This window comes from Oryctolagus cuniculus, chromosome 4 (genome assembly GCF_964237555.1).
Source record: "Oryctolagus cuniculus chromosome 4, mOryCun1.1, whole genome shotgun sequence".
Lineage (NCBI taxonomy): Eukaryota > Metazoa > Chordata > Mammalia > Lagomorpha > Leporidae > Oryctolagus > Oryctolagus cuniculus.
The window spans coordinates 121,004,738-121,017,506 of record NC_091435.1 but is presented as its reverse complement, the minus strand read 5'-3'; the positions used below and the strand labels follow the sequence as shown (position 1 = coordinate 121,017,506).

The 12,769-nt window shown below is 40.0% G+C and overlaps 1 pseudogene; it reads left to right on the top strand.

Moving 5' to 3' along the window:
* Nucleotides 1-1,326: 1,326 nt before the first annotated feature.
* Nucleotides 1,327-4,261, top strand: LOC127482888 (small ribosomal subunit protein uS2 pseudogene; annotated as a pseudogene).
* Nucleotides 4,262-12,769: the final 8,508 nt, after the last annotated feature.

Sequence of the window (12,769 nt, the reverse complement as noted above, 5' to 3'; positions counted from 1 at the left end):
GAAGTCCATAGAAATGTACGTAGAGCTATACAGCTTTACAGTAACAAACTTCCTCCTCCCTCTCTTATTCCGACTGTTATTTTTTACTGAGATTTATTTTCAATTGATTTTATACACATATGGTTAACTCTATGTTAAGTAAGAAGTTCAACAAATATTATGAAGAAGAAAAAAAAAACTGTTCCTCAACAGTCAAGACAAGGGCTCTTCAAGTCATTGCTTCTCAAAGTGTCAATTTCACTTCTACAGATTTCCTTTTAGGTGCTCTATTAGTTCTCACATATCAGTGAGAACATATGGTATTTGTCCCTTTGGGACTACTTATTTCACTAAGTATAATGTTTTCCAGAGTCATCCATTTTGTTGCAAATGACCAGATTTCATTTTTCTTGCCTCTGTGTAGCATTCCATTGAGCACATATCCTGTAATTTTTTTATCCAGTCTTTGGTTGACAGCCATTTAGGTTGATTCCATGTCTTAGCTATTTTGAATTGAGCTGCAATAAACATGGAGGTGAAAATAACTCTTTTATTTGCTGATTTCATTTTCCTTGGGTAAATTCCCAGGAGTAGGATGGCTGGGTCATAAGGTAGGTCTGTATTCAGATTTATGAGGTATCACTGTACTATCTCCCATAGTGGTTTTATCAGTTTACATTCCCACCAACAGTGGATTAGGTTACCTTTTTCCCACATCCGCACCAGCATTTGTTGTTTGTTGATTTCTGTAGGAAAGCCATACTAACTGGGGTGAGGTAAAACCTCACTGTGGTTTTGATATTGTGGGGAGCAAACCGGACTAGACTGAGTTACTGGAATTAAGACTTATTCTATGCATCTGCTCTCCCACAATATGGCGCTGGGAGAGAAGTAAACAGCTTCCGCACAGCTGCCTCCAGTTCAACCAATAAACTGTAGGACTTGCTCCTGATTGGAGAGCAGCGTACTCGGCGTGTGGGCAGCCGAGTTAGGATTGGCGGAGGAGGACTATAAAGGAGGAGAGAGACGGCATGCACCAGGAACATCTAAGGGGGAACACCTGTGCAGCCCCCGAGAAGAGCCGGCCGGCGGTGTGCCGCTCCCCTGCGGAAGTGGGGAATGCGGCCAGGGGGAACTGCCCTTCCACGGAGGTGGAAGGGATAGTAGCCAACCCGGGAAGAACCAGCAGCAAACCCGGGGAGGGCCGAGCAGACGAAAGAACAGCGCAGGGTCCTGTGTCGTTCCTCCACGAAGAGGGGGAGCGACATAATGGTGCCGTGACTCGGATATGAAGCCTAGGCAGGGTTTAGTGTCGTTCCCCCATGAAGACGGGGAGCGACAGATATGCATTTCCATGATGCCTAGTGATCATGAACATTTTTTCATGTGTCTGTTGGCCATTTGGATTTCACTTTTGAAAAATATCTGTTTAAGTCCTTTGCCCATTTTGTAACTGGGTTGTTTGTTTTGTTGTGTGGAGTTTCTTGATCTCTTTATATATTCTGATTATTAATCCTTTATCAGTTTCATAATCTGTAAATAATTTCTCCCATCCTGGTTGTCTCTTCACTTTGCTGAGTGTTTCTTTTGCAGTACAGAAGCATCTCAATTTGATGTAATCCCATTTGTTAATTTTGGCTTTGATTTACTATGCCTCTTTGGTATTTTCCAAGAAGTCATTGCCTGTGCCAATATTTTGCAGGGTTTCCCTAATTTCCTCTAATAATTTGATAGTACCAGGTAATAGATTTAGGTCTTTAATACATTTTGAATGGATTTGTGTTTAAGGAATAAGGTAGGGGTCCAGCTTCATACTGCTGCACTTGGAAATCCAGTTTTCCCAGCACCATTTGTTGAAGAGATTGTCCTTGCTCCAGGGATTTGATTTAGCTCCTAGGTCAAATATAAGTCGGTTGTAGATTATTGGATTGATTTCTGGCATTTCTATTCTGGCCCATTGGTCTACCCATCTGTTTTTGTGCCAGTACCAGGCTGTTTTGATTATAACTGCCTTGTAGTATGTCTTGAAATCTGGTATTGTCCTTTCCACACCACCCTGCAAGGAGTCCATATGGTGTTGTTCTTGAGTCCTGGCTTAACTTAAGGGGGAGCTGTCATGATGTCCAGAGCCCTTGATGTCCTGAAAATGAAGGAGGAGGATGTCCTCGAGTTCATTGCAGCAGGAACCCACTTAGGTGGCATCAACCTTGACTTCCAAGTGGAACAATACATCTACAAATGGAAAAGTGATGGCATCTACATCATAAATCTGAATAGGACCTGGGAGAAACTTCTGTTGGCAGCTTGTGCTATTGTGGCCATAGAAAACTCTGCTAATGTCAGTGTGATATCCTCCAGAAACACTGGCCAGAGGGCTGTGCTGAAGTTGCTGCTGGCACTGGAGCTACTGCTATTGCTGGCCCCCTTCACACCTGGAAACTTCACTAACCAGATCCAGGCAGCCTTCTGAGAAACATAGCTTCTGGTGGTTGCTGATCCTAGGGCTTACCACCAGCCTCTCACAGAGGCAACTTATGTGAACCTGCCTACCATTGCTCTGTGTAACACAGATGCTCCTCTGCACTATGCAGACATTGCCATCCCATGCAGCAACAAGGGTCTGATGTGGTGGATGCTGGCCCAGGAGGTTCTGTGCATACATGGTACCATCTCCCGTGAACACCCTTGGGAGGTCATGCATGATATCTACTTCTACAGAGATCCTGAAGAGACTGAAAAAGAAGAGCAAGCTGCCACTGAAAAAGCTGTGAGCAAGGAGGAGTTTAAGGGTGAATGGGTGGATGGCCCAACACCTGAGTTCATTTCTACTCAGCCTGAGGTTACAGACTGGTCTGAAGGTGTGCAGGTGCCCTCTGGGCCTATTCAACAGTTCCCCACAGAAGACTGGAGTGCTCAGCCCACCAGTGATTATGGGTCTGCAGTGCCCACTGCTCAGGCCATGGAGTGGGTAGGAACAACCACTGAGTGGTCTTAAGCTGCTTTTCATGGTCTCTGAAGCAAGCATGAAAATGAGATTGATGGAAAATAAACACCAGTTTATACAGAAATAAAAATCCCATATGTGCACCAGGTTCTAGTTCTGGTTGCTCCTCTTCCAGTCCAGCTCTCTGCTGTGGCCTGGGAGGGCAGTGGAGGATGGCCCAAGTGCTTGGGCCCCTGCACTTACATGGGAGACTAGGAGGGAGCACCTGGCTCCTGACTTCAGATCGGCATAGTGCCAACCGTAGCAGCCATTTAGGGAGTGAACCAACAGAAGGACTACCTTTATCTCTGTCTCTTTCTCTCTCACTGTCTATAACTCTACCTGTCAAATAAATTTTTAAAAAAAGATGGCCAAAGAAAGAAAGAAAGAAAGAAATGTCCCATTACTATTGTATTGGAGTCTATGTCTCCCTTTAGATCTCTTAACATTTTTTTAAATAGCCAGGTGCCCTGTAATTAGGTGCATATACATTTACAATAGTTACATCTTCTTGAATTGGTCCCTTAATCATTGCATAGTGCCCTTCTTTGTCTCTTTTAACAGATTTTGTGTTAAAGACTATTCTACGTGATATTAGGATGACTATACCAGGTCTTTTTTGGTTTCTGTTCACATGGAATACCTTTTTCCATCCTTTCACATTCAGTACATGTGCATTTTTGTTGGAGAAATGTGTTTCTTGTAGGCAACAAATAGATGAGTTTTGGTTTTTATATCATTCAGCCAGTCTGTACCTTTTAACTGGAGAGTTGAGGCCATTTACATTCAAGCTGACTATTGATAAGTAATAACTTTGCCCTGCCATTTTCCCATAAATAATCCAATTTTTACATTGGATTTCCTTTGTACTTTTACTGGCAGATTTTCTTCCTTTACCTTCTTTCCTAGTGATAACCATGTTTCTGTGTTTCTGTGTGCAGCATATCCTTAAGCATCTTCTGCAGGAATGGATGGGTGATGACAAATTCTTTCCATTTCTATTTGTCATTGAATGACTTATTCATAAATCAGAGCTTTGCTTGGTATTGTATTCTGGGTTGACAATTCTTTTCTCTTAAGTCTTGGAATATATCTCACCATTCTCTCCTAGCCTGTGGGTTTTTGATGAGAAGTCTGCTGTGAGTCTGATCGGCATTTCTCTCATGCATGTTTGGAATCTTTTCTTTTTGTTTTATTGTGGAGAATTTGATCACAATGTGTCATGGTGAAGATGTTTTCTGTCATGTCTATTAGGAGTTCTGTGTGCTTCCTGTACTTGGATGTCTGTTATTATTTCACTAAAAAAGGCCTTCTAATCCTTTCTCTCTTTCCACACCTTCAGCTATTCTTAGAACCTGTATGTTGAGTTGTTTGATAGTATCCTATAGATTACCAACAGTGTTTTTTTTAGTTTTCTAATTTCTTGTTCTTGTGTTTGGTCTGATTGTATAATTTCCTGTTCTTGTCTTTGAAGTTTGATATTCTTTCTTCTGATTCACTGATTCTGTTGTTAGTGTTTTCCACTGCATTTTTATTTGTTCTATTGAATTCTTCATTTCCAAGATTTCATTTTGATTTCTCTTTGAGATCTCAGTTTCATGGGGGAAATTTTCTTTCATGTCATGTATGGATTTCATTAGTTCATGTGTTTGCTTCTGATTACTTCTAAGTAATCCTATGATCAATTTTTTGAATTTGATTTCTGAAATTTCTTCAGTGTCATCAGCTTCACAATCTAGTATTGAAGTGTTGTGTACTTTTGGGGGCATTATGTTGTCTTCTTTATTTTTGTTTCTTGAGTTGGTTCATTTGTTATTCAGCATTTGTATAGATACTTGTTGCCCTCCACATAGGTTCACTGTGTCCCTCCAATTTGTGTAGAGTTTCCTCTGCTGTCTTCTCCCTAACTCTTCCCTGAGATTGCACTCTCTCCACTTTTTTTAAACTACCTTCTCCCAGACTAGAGCAGCAAGCTCCCTCCCTACTCTGCCATCTTAATCCAATCTGGCCTTTTTAATATTTAATATTTTTCACCATATATGCAGTTTTCCTACCTAAAGTGTTTGTATAAGGTATCACAATGGAAGGAATAATGGAACAGATTGGAAGACTGCAAGCAATGTGAGAGGACAGTGTAGTGGTTCCTAGCATGCCTTTTTAATAAAAACTGATCCATGCTCTGAAGGTGATTACCTCTAAAGGTCAATTTATTCATCTGTAAAGTGGGGATGATGACAAAAATAGTATCAACCCAGATCCAAATCCACATCTTTGAGGTCATTTGGAGTAAAGGTCAGGATGTAGCAGAATCTTGACAAGTTTCCTGAAAGTCCTAACTGGGAAATAAATCAATGCTGCTTTTGAATAATACATAGATTTGAGAGAGTTCACTTACTTGTAGGAAGGTAAAGGGAATTGTAAAACACATTTTCCTAGCTGAAATCCCCAGGTGGTCATTGTAGTGTTATATTAGTCTGTGTTCCTGAATCATTGGTTCATCACCCCAGTGTTCAGAGGCACAGGAGTAGCCATGGATAAAGCAGAAAGTCTCCAAATTCTTCATGTCATTACCTGTTCCAAAAGTAAATGGAAATCCTTCCTCAATTATCTTGTGAGTTCCAGCAAAAACAAAGTAATTCATTAATTCAGTCATAATATTGCTAACATCCCAAGAACTTAGACAAAATGACAGCACAATTTTATTTCATGTCTGTTCTGTTCACTTCTTACATAAATTAAGAACTTTTTCCATCTCTTTTTCCACAAAAGTTCATGAAACCAAACCTAATCTTCCCATAACAAAATATATCCCAAGAAGTGAGCCTCAAAGTCTGAAGATGGCTAAAGGAACACACTGCCCAGACTGAACAAAAGTTATAAGAATTAACTCTCTGAAGAATCCAAAAATATTTAATAGACTTGTGTAGCTCTTAATATCTGCCTTCAAGGTGAGCATTGTGGACAATGGGTTAAACCACCACTAGGGATGCCTGCATGCTGTATCAGAGGGATGAGTGTTGCCCCGCTTCCTATCCATCTTCCTGCTAATGCATACCCTGGGAGGCAGCAGGGATGGCTTTAGTGCTTGAGGCCCACATGAGTGTCTAAGATAGAGTTCCAAGCCCCTGGCTTCGATTTGTCCCATTCCTGACTGTTTTGGGCCTTTGGGGAGTGAATCAGTGGATGGAAGATCTTTTTCTCTTTCACTTTTGAGCAGATGAAAATAGATAAACTTAAAAAATAAAAATAAAAAGCATCCTGCTTTGACCACGATTTATCCAGAGCTCAGTTCAGTTGAATAACAATTGTGTGTGCCTCTGCTATGAGCCAGAAAGTGTTCTAGAATTTGGGGAAACCAAAATTGGTAAGACATGGTCCATAGTGAAGGAAATCCTAATCTGTTTAAAAATATGTTAATCAATAAGTGCAATTGAAAGCAGAGAGCCTCCAGGTGTTTGATGCACATGGCAGGTTTATTTTTAATCCAGAGACTTCAAATAGAAACATGACTTTGCAGGTTCTCCCAAAGACTCAGCAGTACTCAAAGTGCAATGTTTTAGAGCTATATTCCCATATGGCTGCAGTGCTTAGAAGAAAGTTCTGTTCTCCTTTGATGGCACAGGAATTCTTCAAGTGGCCCTGGTCAGCAGCCAGCTGGGCTCACACACTAAGGCTATCTTTGTGGCTGCTGTAGGATCAGAACCTGTGACAATTGTCCTAATCAAATCATCACAAGTAAGATGGTTTTCTAAATAATTCATGTTCATGTTCACAGTACTTAACAGCATGTGTCTTGACCCTTCCCTGTATCTGAAGGCAAGATCTAAACAACATTATTTTAATAAATACAAAAACCCATGCAACATGGGCTGCAGGAGACCTTAGGGCAGCAAGGAGAGTTAGTTTCTTTAGTTAGGGAGAAAATGTACTAAGTATGGGAATCTGTCTATAGTGAGCTGGATAAAACAACAGGTCATGAACTGATTTTTTTTTTCATAATGGCAAACCTATATGTTTATAATTTTTAATCCTTTCAGCAAATAACCTGTAAGAATGAAAGGGAAAAATTTGCTATTAAACAGAGAACATCTATGAAGTGATTGCCCATAGTCATATCCTAGCTTCAAATTTGTGATATGGTGTTCTCTATATTGGGAAAGTGGGAAAGAGTAAGAAGCCAAACTGAATTCTAGGAAGGAAGAAAATGCAGTTTGAAAATGAATTGTCCAGAGTCCTCCTAACAAGTGAATATGGAACCTGATGTTAGTTTCTGATTGAAATTTCCAGAAAATGAGTAAAGCATTTGAAACTTCAAATACATTCATGCTCTTAATTTCCAAGGTTCAACTACATCAGTTTTATCGCACATGGATTTTATATTTCAAACCTTGAAAAATATTTTTCCCAGGTTCACGGAAGGGTTTAGTTTCAAAACCATGGCACAGAGGGTTTCTGATTACCTTTCGAAACAAATAGCCTTATTGGTTCAAAACAATCAAGGGTCTCCCTTTATTTGCATTTCCATTTATAGAAATAAAAATTCTTCCTTAAACAAATTTCAGTGTAACTACTGAACATATGCATTTCTTCCTTATTTTTTTTGTCATCCTCTGAGTACTGGGGTATAAAGGAGACTATTATATGGGAGCTTGAGCTGAATTCGTGGCTTTGATGTTAATTTATCCAATGATTAGAACCCAGTGTGCTACCTTTCTGCTAGGAATGAAGCAGAAAAGAAGGGTTAATTGCACTGTACCTACAAATATGCACAATGGGAACCATAATAAACAAAAGCATATGAACTGCATGGTGCTGTCAAGTTCCAGGACACTTAGAGTACATGAATAAAAACTTTATTCCATCAACTATTTACATTGTTAAGAACCTGGTTTTTCAAATCGTCCTCCATGAATGTTCACCTTCCAAAATTATTCCCTTTTATTAACCCAGCAACACATAGTAGAAGAAAACTTGAGTTAAAGCTTGACGGTAAGTGATATTTACCAACAACCTGGGAGGGATTTAGCCCAAGATTTGTAGCTGACCTACCATAGAGATAAAGGTAAAAGATGTCACAAAAGAAAACTACAGGGTTGAGGTGGAGGTCCTGCAACAGGACATACCACAGTGTTTTATAGAAATTGGATCTCTAAGAAACCTTGCTACTGGAGCAAACCCCTGACACTTCTCTGCCTTCCAGTGCCCTGCAATGTTTCTGAGGTACCAGTGTTTCTCAGCATAATACAGTTCATCCATACCAGCATGCATTTGGATGGCATCCAATTACACTGTCAAGTTTGTGTTCTTGTTAAGAAGGAAGAAACACAGGAAGTCAGAGAATTTGAATTCTTTCTTATGTGTTGAACTGTGTTTGGACAAAAGCCATCTTCCTTGGCCTAAATCCATGCAATTTGTCATTCTACAAGCGTATGCCTCACTCTCTTGCATCTATGTTTTGCAAGTTCTGGAATCTCCATCCCATGTTTCCCCTGTTGATAAACTCCCACTCATCCCCACAAATAAAGCCCAAGGCTCACTTCTTCTGAGAAGTCCCCCCTGATTCCCTTTCTTATGGCTTCTTTTATCTGTATCATATAACTTTACAAACATAATTGTTGACATGTGTGCTTATCTGTCTACTACCAAATGAGTGCAGGTGCCTTGTCTTTCCTGGGCTGAGTGCCCAAGGTTGATCTGGGGCTTAGAAAACATGTTGAATAAATGAAAGTATATATTCGTACTAAAATTGCACTGGAATGTTAGCTTATGAGAAGAGAGACTAACTTGTTCATTATCAAAGAGTAGGTTAATAGCTATGATTTCTAGGTACATTTTCTTTAAATAACTAAAGTAGATAGATGAATGTCCTGGCACCTAACAATAACAATAAATACTTCATGATGGATTGTACTTTTAAAAATAAAATATTTCTTGTATTAGGCAATTCTGTTGGAAATTAAAATGGGAATTTCCTTTTAAAAAAATACCCAATCCTTTCAACAACATAAAGACTTCCATTATAAAGTATTTGGATCCTTGTTCTTGAGGCCAAAAGAATTCATGGCACAAGTACAGTTACACTTAGCAGAAATCCAATTGTAACAAGATAATATCTTTAAAAATTAATTTTGTGCTTTCCTTTTCCCAGCTTCCTTTTATGTGACCACATTGTCTAAAGGAAAGTAGGATGATTAGATTGAGAATAAAAGAAAATATATCCTATGTCTTCAGTTCTCTGACTCTGAAGCAGGCTTCTGAGAATCAAAGAGACATTTTGAGGAAGCCCAAAAATTGTGACATAGAAATAGAATAAGATTAGATGAAGGGCCAAGTCACCCACCCTACCCCTCCCAATAAGGACGAGCAGATACAGAGATGGAAGAGCTCTTGGGTCAGAGGATGGAAGAGAAGAGGACCCATTCTGATATACCACAGGGAAGAGACTTGGTATAGGAGAGAATGGCCAACATTAGAGGACCATCCAGAACTGTGGGGGTTCAATGTCAGCAGGAAAACTGTGGTCATCAGTCATCAACTGAAAGAGCAATGTACACAACATCAGCGGAAGAGCTATTTTGCTATTCCTTCTGTCAACATATATTTTCATGCTACTTGTGATTTTTTTCAGCCTAAGAATATTCACTTGTATTCCAAGACTTTTCTGAACTCTGTGAATGGCCCCCATTTTTCCATTATCCAAACTAGCCTTATACCTTTAACCAGCTCTTTAAGTAAAGTGAGAATCCTTGATGTCCAATGTGGCAAATGGAATAGAGTGGTATGAAGGAGAGAAGCCAATAGAGGTATGGGAAACACTGAACACTGGATAAGGATCAAATTTATATGTATACATACAAATATACATTTATTTATTTAAATGGAAGTTGTCATTGTCTGAAAACTCTTTGTGAATCAGTAGTGAATTAAATTAGCAGATATCAGAATTAAATGAACCTGGTCAGATCCTACCTAATAATCAGATATTTTTGTGTTTAGTATTGAACACAGGAGCACATGTTAAGAATATGCACAGGAGGATCATATTAGATAATCTAAGGCACTGGGGTGGAGGACTGGAAGACATACAACCTAAAGACGAGGCTTAAGACAGAAAAACGGAAGAGCACTCGAGATTATCTGTGACCTTCCCAAAAAATGGCTGACATTAACAGAGTGGTCCAAATATAGAGTGTTCATGATCAGCAGGTTGATGAGTTGGTTAGAGTGACGACAAAGGCCTTCTGATGAATGAGTGGGACACTGAGCAGCTGGGGTGACTTCTGATTCTGTGAGTCTCTTACTTTATGAAACAAGGATAATGATTAATTCAATCAGTTAACAAGTACGTATTGCATAGTCATTATGTATCAAGCACTGTGTCAAGTGCTGGAGATGTAACACAGAAGAGTCAAATAAGAGCTGTCTCATACAACTTACGATCTACAAGACAGATATCACATAAGCAAACATGAATTTCAAATATTGCTAAGGGGAAATCTAGTACTATGAGAACTTTTATTAGTAGTATACCTGGGCAGGAATATGAGGATGGGTCTTTCAAGATATATAACTCTTTATCAAAGATGCAAAGGAAATGTAGGAGATACTCAAGGGGAAAGGGAAGAGAAACCAAGGCTATTGGATGGCACAGTCCTCTCTTTCCATTTCCAGGTGAAAAACTATATGCCTAATTGAGAGGCAGTTTAATCTAATCATTTGAACATAGAATTGAATTCAATACTTTCCACTTGTGTGTTATGTGTCCTCATACAAATTATTTAAACTCTGTGACCCAAAGGTTATTATCTTTAAAATTAGGAAACCATCACAGGGTTGTTAGCTAAGATAAATGGGTGTAAAAGATTACTCCCCAAACCTAATATATAGTGTTTATTAAACTCCATGTGTAAACCAGAAATGGATACGGCATGACAATCACTACTTATTTACTGAAGACAGAACACAAGCCTTTTTTTTGGGGGGACAGGTAGAGTTATAGACAGAGAGAGAGAGAGAGAGAGAGAGACAAAGAGAAAGGTCTTCCCTCCCTAAATGGTCACTGCAGCTGGTGCTGTGCCAATCTGAAGCCAGGAGCCAGGTGTTTCTTCCTGGTCTCCCATGAGGGTACAGGGGCCCAAGCACTTAGGCCATTCTCCACTGTCCTCCCGGGCAACAGCAGAGAACTGGACTGGAAGAGGTGCAACTGGGACTAGAACCCAGCGCCCATATAGGATGCCAGCGCTGCAGGCGGAGGATTAACCAAGTGAGCCACGGCACCAGCCCCAGAACACAAGCCTTTTAAACTGTAAACTCACAGATTTCAGGTCACTGAGTATCCTAGCATTAAGGCTGTGAGCACCAACCCATTAATGGTAAGGAGTGTGAACCATAGTCCACAGATTTATTATGAAAAAAAGTTCCATGATTCTTCACTCTTTTTTGGTTAACATTCTTTTTTAAAGATTTACTTATTTATTTGGAAGCTGGAGTTACAGAGAGAGAGGGAGAGATAGAGATATCGTCCATATGCTGTTTTCACTCCCCAAATGGCTGCAACAGCCAGGACTGAGCCAGAATGAAGCCAGGAGCCAGGAGCTTCTTCTGGGACTCCCACGTAGGTATCAGGGGCCTAAACACTTGGGCTATTCTCCACTGCCTTTCCCAGGCTATTAGCAAGGAACTGAATCAGAAGTAGAACATCCAGCACACAAACCAGCACCTGTACGGGATGCTGGTGTCACAGGCAGTGGTTTTACCTGCCATGCCAAAATGCCAGCCTTTCATTTTTCTTTACATCTAATTGAATCTTACTTTGACCAAGATTAAGAATTTTCTTTCCTAGATTAAAGAATTTGATCTCAGTTTTTTACTAGATTTCTTCATCTTCCCTGATCTTCAGTCTATCAAGATCATTACTGATAAAGTAATTATCCAAGATATATTCATGCCTTAATGGTAGGCAACTCAACTGGCCAAAGTCTCTGTTTCTTCATCTGGAGCACTCTCCTCCTCCTGCTGTTCCTCCTCCTTTCTCTTACACTCTCTTTCTCTCTCTCTCTCTCTCTCTCTCTCTCTGTCTCTCTCTCTCTCCATCTTTTTCTCTCTCTCTTCCCCCTATCACCTTCCACTGTTCCTCTTCAAAACATCCTTGTCTCTCTCCATCTTCTGGAACACAAAGCCAGTGTCTTTGGTGGCCCAAGCTAGACTATCCCTACTGAGTCAGAGGACACAAAAGGCCCTGCTTCATTCTGGGAAAGGGGAGAATGGAAAGTACAGAAATCAAGCACATGACAATAGTTCAACATATAACCCATGTACTCATTCAAATGTAGGTAACTGTGGAGAAACATATTTGTCGTGTATTCAAGGTGAGTCTCCAGAGACAACTTATTGGACCCTTTCCTCCAGGACAAGGAAGGAGGTGGTTAAACAAAAGGAGCAAATATCCCCAAATTACCTAACTGTAGCATTTAGAATTGGGCCAGTGGTCAAGAAGATGAGAACATGAAGACAGATGGAGACAGAGCAAACTAGAGATAATGAATACAAATGAATGGTTGGATGGATGGAAATTGCAGAAATGAAAAGTTTCTAGCTCTTAAAAACTGTAAACCAAAGGATTTCAAATAAATCCTTAGTGACTCCACCAATGAGATCTTGGCAAGAAAAGATGGCTCACTCAAAGAGCTAGGTTGAAGAAGGCTTCGTGAAACCCTCACACATCTGTAGAAGTGTGGGCAAGGCTAAAGAAATTAACCTAGAATTTCAGGGTACCCAGAAACTAGCAAGAATGAGGAAGCTGGTAGG